Raw genomic sequence first — 6,632 nt, 5'->3', positions numbered from 1 at the left:
GAAAGAGAGAGAGAGGGAAGAGAGGGAAGAGAGAGAGGGAAGAGAGAGAGAGAGGGAAGAGAGAGGGAAGAGAGAGAGAGATAGGGGAGAGAGAGAGAGGGAAGAGAGAGAGAGAGAGAGAGAGAGAGAGAGGGAAGAGAGAGAGGGTAGAGAGAGAGAGAGACAGAGAGAGAGGGAAGAGAGAGAGAGGAGAGAGAGAGGGAGAGAGAGAGAGAGAGAGAGGGAAGAGAGAGAGAGAGGGAAGAGAGAGAGAAAAGAGAGAGAGGGAAGAGAGAGAGAGAAAAGAGAGAGAGGGAGAGAGAGAGGGAAGAGAGAGACATAGAGAGAGGGAAGAGAGAGAGAGGAGAGAGAGAGAGAGGGAAGAGAGAGAGAGGGAGAGAGAGAGAGAGAGAGAGAGAGAGAGAGAGAGAGAGAGAGAGAGAGAGAGGGAGGGGAGAGAGAGAGAGAGGTTTTTATTCCTGAGATAATGTTTGCAAAGCACTGCTGTGACTGTCAGGTCGCCTCATGTATCGTAAGCTGAAGATGCTGCCTGCACACCCGACCCCGGCTCATTAAACATTCATCACATGATTTGAAAGTCTGACTCACCAAATACAGACCTTTCATATTGCCTTGTTTTAAATGGGAACGATATGACATCAGTGATATATATCAGAACAGAAAAACAAACGTCTTGCTGTTGTTTCAGTCAGAGAACTTCTCTATCCCTAAAGCTTTACAACATGGTGGGGTTTGGTGTATATCATTACTAAGGACATGCATGAATGTCAGCCTTTGACATCCTTATAGTGACACAAACTGGATGAATAAAATATAAAGTGCAATTATTTTGACAATCAATTAAAAATGGGTTTTTTCTATTACCGAATTTCAGCCTCTCAACGAATAGCATTTGCTTCATTGTCATATCTGATAGTAAAATAAACGTTAAACTCAATTGTGAGACATATTGACACTTTTTAAGCAAAACAGTCAATTATGTGACGGAATAATCAGTGGTTGATCAATTTAATGAATTTAAATACTTTCTTTTAAATCAAATTTTGAAAGACAAGAAAAAGTACTGAAATGATGGTTTGAAAATAAACATAGCAACAGTAGAGAGGCCATGTGTTCATGTGTAGCTCATATTTATTTGAAAACAAAACAAGCTCTTATTTAGTGCTTTATACTTATTACTGTATCTTCTCAACTTCATCAAATTTGTAAGCAGAGCTTGTACCAAAGTTACCAAATCATTCATCAACAAAATGTAGTAGCAGTACATACATCTTCGTATGTGAAATCGAACATATTATTTTTTAAATACATTGTACCAAAGAACATGACGGTAGAGCAGAGCTTTGGAGAAAAGCTTCCCGTTTTTCCCAGAAATCATTTGTTGCCACTTTCAAGTGAGATGAGTCCCACCTGTCCCCTGCTCCTCCCCCCTCCCCCACCCTGTCTTCCCATTGGCTGCTGGCTCCAGCTGTTCTCCTCCTAGTGGGATTCTCCTTTTTCCCAGCGTTTCTGGTTTTGAGCTCTGGTTCCCAAGGCTGTGGAGCGGTTAGCAGGCTGCTGGGTTAAATGGAGAGGCCACTGCTCGAAAAAGTCTTCGTCGTTTTTTTTTTTTAATATATAGAATAATATGGCCATCCTTAGCAAGTGCAACAACTACAAAAATCAGCAGACGTCAAGATTCAACAGAAGTCATTTCAGATATTTAATCTTTAATACTACACTGAATTATTTTTAATTCCCTAGTATGCAATTTTACCAAAATGATCATCTCTGTGTATTCACTACAGAGTGCATATCATTTAAATGAAAGGAGTTCAAGGTAGCCTTATACAGTGAGTTTCTCTGACTATATTGAAGTGTCCTTGCCATCAAGAGTGTGAGGAGGACTCTTTGACCACTGGTGGCACTGCAGAGCGATCTCTAGCAGCAGCTCTTTGTGATGAAGCGTCACATGTTCTGTCCAAGATGCAAATGCATGCCAGCTGCCTGGAGGAGACATGACACATGCTGCAGTGGTAGTGCAGAGAAGCATTTGAAATGGATGGTCATTTCTTCTATAAAAGCTAGGACATTTATCTGAACTGGAAACTTTGCATCAGTTCAGAGCTAAGAGGTAGAAATAATTGACTTCCTTTAGACAGAAAACATCTATTGTTCTGGCTTTGTTTGATGAATCAAAGGCTCTGTGTTCAGTTACACACAGATATAACTCACTTCTGTATCTGTTCCATGTAGCAGGTGCACCGAGTCATCTGGAAAACTCTACCCAACAAATTCTGACAGTTGGACAAAGCCAGGTTAAAGGTGATTCCAGATAACTCGGAGAAGCTTCCTGGAACAGTTCCCTGAACTTCACATCACCCTCTGTGTCGGGTAAAAAACAATGACCGCGCCTGACCTGTGAAAGCGTTCAGAATTACGCAACTCGATCTGGCGGTGAAAAATAAGAAGACAACGACTGCCTATAAACTTTGGTTTTAAAATTAAAAAATATAGCTTTGCAGTTGTTCCATGTGCAAGTCCAAAATGATACAAACAACATTACTCAGTGGACCTTGAAGTCATACACAGCACCAAACTCCATNGCTTTCTGGAACAGTTCCCTGAACTTCACATCACCCTCTGTGTCGGGTAAAAAACACTGACCGCGCCTGACCTGTGAAAGCGTTCAGAATTACGCAACTCGATCTATAAACTTTGGTTTTAAAATAAAAATATATAGCTTTGCAGTTGTTCCATGTGCAAGTCCAAAATCATACAAACAACATTACTCAGTGGACCTTGAAGTCATACACAGCACCAAACTCCATCTGTGTTTACAGATTATGAATGAATTAGTTGATCAAGAATGAGGATCATAATGATGCAAAAACATGTTGTACCGCAAAAGTGTGATACAGGGAGATATTTAAATCATCATCATGAGATAACAGCATCTTAATATAAGGAATAATCAGTATTACATTACATGTTAGACACTTTTACCCAGCCAACGGAGCCCCGCGTCCCCCTGAAATTCAAGGTGTTTAAAAAAAAAAAAAAAAGATTATAATTTTTTTTTTTTATATACAGTATATATATATATACATATAGCACCAAATTGCAACTCATCTATATCGACTGTCATTTTTCATATTGAACATGTGCTCTTTTATTAAATAAACTAAACGCTTTCATTTTAAATTGTGAGTTTACATTCTCAATACTGTGGTTAATCCCCACAGAAGCAATTTGGGCTGAAGTGTCTTGCCCAGGGACACAACGACATGCTGACTGCAGTGGGGTTTGAACCTGTGACCCCCTGATCCCAACACCAAGGCTCTATCCACGGCGCCACAGGCCCCCGTATGTTCAAAAGTCTTTGTTGTCCTCTTTTACATGTCTCATGTTAGTGTTTGTCCTAGACTGATAAAGATCAGTGTTTGTGTAAACTCTGTTGAAGAGGAGAGTATTTAACCCTCACCCTCTCAGAGATTACACAGGTGTCCCTTTAAACCCTGTCGTTGGTGCCATTCACACTTTGAGCGTAATCCAGTTTACGTCTATTACCTCAACCTAAATAGTAAAACAGTTTAGGAACATGTAAACCTCCGTTCAACGAAGCAAGGTCGATCTAATAAGTTGCCATCTTTAGCTTGTAGAAATTGCAGTTGCATGGCCTCTTCTCATTGCCTTTTGTCAAATTGATTAAGTAGATGATGTTGAAACTTACAAGACAATAGGATTCAAGTTGTATATTTGATACTTCTAAAGTCGAGTAGAGAATTGCTACTATTTCTCGACTTGACAACTAGTATTTGGACAGTCTGATTGAAAGCAGTTTGAATACATCGCATTGGAAGAAAACAGATCATCAGTTGATTAATGATATTCGAGCCGATATCATCATTATCTCTTGTCACCTCTATAACGTGAGACAATGAAGCGCGGTGATGTCATGAGAAAGAGAGCAGTGGTCAAGCACATTAATCTCTGACCCCCTGCAGGAGCACCGGGTGGCGACCCGCGATGACCTTTGACCCAGAGGGTGATGTCTGACATGATTGGGTGACTGCGTTCTGGGTCAGATCTTTTGTTGTCTGCAGAGGGGGTTAACAAGGAGTCCATGTGAGGGGGCGTGGTGGTGTTGGCCGTGTCAGCGCAGACACTGCAGAGCATATGGGCTTTGTGTGGGAGTCCGACCACGACTCGTACCTACACATGAGACACGGATTTGGTTGGGCACCCCTGACCCTATTCCCATGCCAACACCTTGGATCGACTTTTCGAGGACCGCTGAGAACAATGTGGAACATAATCTGACATATGGCTGAGGAGATGGTGTGGGTAAAGCAGCTCAAACGTTACATAATTATGTTGGAGTGTGGCGTTATCGTCCCACAGAGAAATGCAGGAGCTACACACAGCTGAAAATATATTTGAAAACGTTGATGCAAAGGCTTCCAGGCAGCTTGGAAAACTGAATAAATCGTCGTATACACATGGCCTAATGGTTGCTTGGTTACATAGTAGCTAGGGTTCTTTGTTGTGTTATACCTCCGTTCTCCCTTTGTTTGCCATTTGTCTCCGTGATCAGCAATTACATATCTAAAATACAAATGCCAACTAGTGCTGAAAAAGTGAATCAAGTCAATTAACTGCTTACTAAATGTAAGATTTGTCGGTGTTTTTATATTGCAATGTTGTCAGGATAAAACGATAATCTAAAGGTGTAACATTTTGATCAGTTGCAACAGCAGCTTAAATAACTCAAGGTCAGTCTCTGCAAGTGATGTCTGCTGATTTAAAATGATTACCACATCTTTGCTTAATCTCAAGATCAAAAAGTGTTTGGTCATCGCTAGAAAGAAAGAAAAAGGGTGAAGCGCTAAAATTGGTGTGGCTTATTTGAAGCTAATTCAAGGTTGGCTGCACTTATTCCAAGTCGCTTAAAACCAATGACAACAGAAAGGATAAATCTTTGGCTTAATCATTGCATTGACATCTACTGAGTTCTCTGTAATCCTATGTTCTATCTGTCATCGAGCACTACCTCTTCGTCAGCATCAGTGTGTGTGTTGTGGCTCCAGTGTGTTGGTGCTTTGGTAGTTTACACATCAGAAAACACAGGTACGTAGCAGCGGCAGAAGCGTAATCCAACCAGAAAAAGTGGGCCAACACAGAGCCCCTTGAATGGCCAGGAGGAGGACAAAGAGCAGATCTTGTTCAGCAACTGCCATCACATACATGTGGCATGATCGCTCTCAGGCAATCGCCCAGAGGCGTTTCCAGGGAATTGAATAGAACAGCTTGGCTTCCCCAAACATGCTTATCTTTGCATAATGGAGCTATAAAGTTATTGGACAACAAACAATGTTTATCACAACACTGAATATTCAATGGACAGCTGAGGCCCCATACCCTACGTGTCCAGAGAAAACCATTCTCCTTTTTATCAATCTTTTCTATTATAACTTCTTATTTTCTATTTCTCAAGTTGGAGCCGTTTAGTCCTTATCTACAACATTTGCAGATCTGCAGTATTGCAAAAGGACAGTAGGCAAGTATTATTTTCTGTCTTCTTTCAAGTACAGAACATTTGTGATACAAGGACAACTGCCGTGAAAAGATCAGAACACACTCAGTTCACTGTGTAAAAGTGTGTTGACAAATTCAGTCTATACCTCACAATGAATGATTTGATGCCCTTGCTCCAGAGCTGCAGTACAGAGGACTTTCTGAGCAGAGCTGCAGACGGTGAGGGTCGTTCTCTCACGGGGCCCATGTGTCGGCCCTCGGCTATCGTATGTGCTCCAGTGTTTGACGGATCAAACCTGACAAACAAGCAGTGAGCCTGAAAATCTGTTCGTCACACTTCAGCTGCCTTTGGAAGCATTTCTTTTTGGCATAGTGACTGTACAAGGCAGTAGCAACTAATCTTCTCCAACCAATGCCATGCAGCAGATTCTGCAGAATGGTGCAGTGTAATCCTAACATTATTTAGTCTCAATATTTCATAGTGGAACTAAATCAACATATTATCATATTTGTGTGAAAACTTCAAAATCTTTGCTGTCTGTGCAACTGTAAGTGAACTGTAAATAGTTACACAGCACATTTGTCCTTTAAAATCTTTAGAAACCACCAAATGTACGCCAACATGTCTGAACTAAAGGCTTATGGCTGCGTTGAGCGCTGTTTCCTACAAAAAGTAGAATTCTTGACAGAAATCTAGTTAAAAAAAGAAGCTTGGCCTACAGGATGTGTTAGTCGATCTCTGCTAGCATTTCACATTTCATTTCGATTATAATTTTTTTTTTTTATATATATATACAGTTGCAAGAAAAAGTATGTGAACCCTTTGGAATTACCTGGATTTCTGCATAAGTTGGTCATAAAATGTGTTCTGATCTGCACGTTTGAAGTTTGCAAAAGAGCACCTGGATGTTCCACAGCACTACTGGCAAAATATTCTGTGGACAGATGAAACCAAAGTTGAGTTGTTTGGAAGGAACACACAACGCTATGTGTGGAGAAAANTCCTGCATGTTCTAGGTCTTCATGTGTCCTTCAGGTCTTCATGTGTCCTTCAGGTCTTCATGTGTCCTTCAGGTCTTCATCTGTCCTTCAGGAAGGGCAGTTTGCTCTGCAGC

The 6,632-nt window shown here is 41.0% G+C and overlaps 1 protein-coding gene across 1 annotated transcript in view; it reads right to left on the bottom strand.

Moving 5' to 3' along the window:
- Window positions 1–6,632, bottom strand: part of LOC104941714 (aryl hydrocarbon receptor-like) — a 34,631-nt gene that overhangs the window by 13,700 nt on the left and 14,299 nt on the right. The window lies entirely within an intron of this gene.

This window comes from Notothenia coriiceps, unplaced genomic scaffold (genome assembly GCF_000735185.1).
Source record: "Notothenia coriiceps isolate Sejong01 unplaced genomic scaffold, NC01 NC01_scaffold00003769, whole genome shotgun sequence".
NCBI classification, from domain to species: domain Eukaryota; kingdom Metazoa; phylum Chordata; class Actinopteri; order Perciformes; family Nototheniidae; genus Notothenia; species Notothenia coriiceps.
This window is presented reverse-complemented; position numbering and strand designations above follow the sequence as displayed.